Source organism: Penaeus monodon, chromosome 32 (genome assembly GCF_015228065.2).
Source record: "Penaeus monodon isolate SGIC_2016 chromosome 32, NSTDA_Pmon_1, whole genome shotgun sequence".
Lineage (NCBI taxonomy): Eukaryota > Metazoa > Arthropoda > Malacostraca > Decapoda > Penaeidae > Penaeus > Penaeus monodon.
Genome location: NC_051417.1, coordinates 26,393,976 through 26,394,356, shown reverse-complemented (window position 1 = coordinate 26,394,356; position 381 = coordinate 26,393,976). Strand labels below are relative to the sequence as shown.

Below are 381 nucleotides of genomic sequence, written 5' to 3'. Positions count from 1 at the left end.
GCTATTGATGTAGCTGTTGTTGATATAGTTATTTTTGTTTTTGTTTTTGTAAAAGCATCATCAAAAATGTTTCTAGAGTTACCAGGGTCATTATCAGTAGTAATGTTATTCAGGTGGCTGTGAATTCACCAGGGGATCACACAGGCGTTAACAGGCTCTGACCTACCAGAGTTCACAGCCCTGTAGAACTGTGAAAATCAAAACCTCTGACTGATGTGGTTTCTTCCTTACAAGAGGTCCTCCCCCACATATCACTGCCTCGTCTGGATGTCTTCCCTCCACCCCTTGAACTAGTCTTACCTCAAGATACACAGGAAAAGTGGTGCATTCAGTGTCTGAAAAAGTGGTCTGAGTGACAGGGTGTATGTAGGTGGACAATCC

The 381-nt window shown here is 43.0% G+C and overlaps 1 protein-coding gene across 2 annotated transcripts in view; it reads left to right on the top strand.

Annotated features, from left to right (window-relative positions):
• The window catches only part of LOC119593775 (protein draper-like), a gene marked incomplete at its 3' end in the record, with an annotated part of 60,455 nt that overhangs the window by 58,147 nt on the left and 1,927 nt on the right, over positions 1–381 (top strand).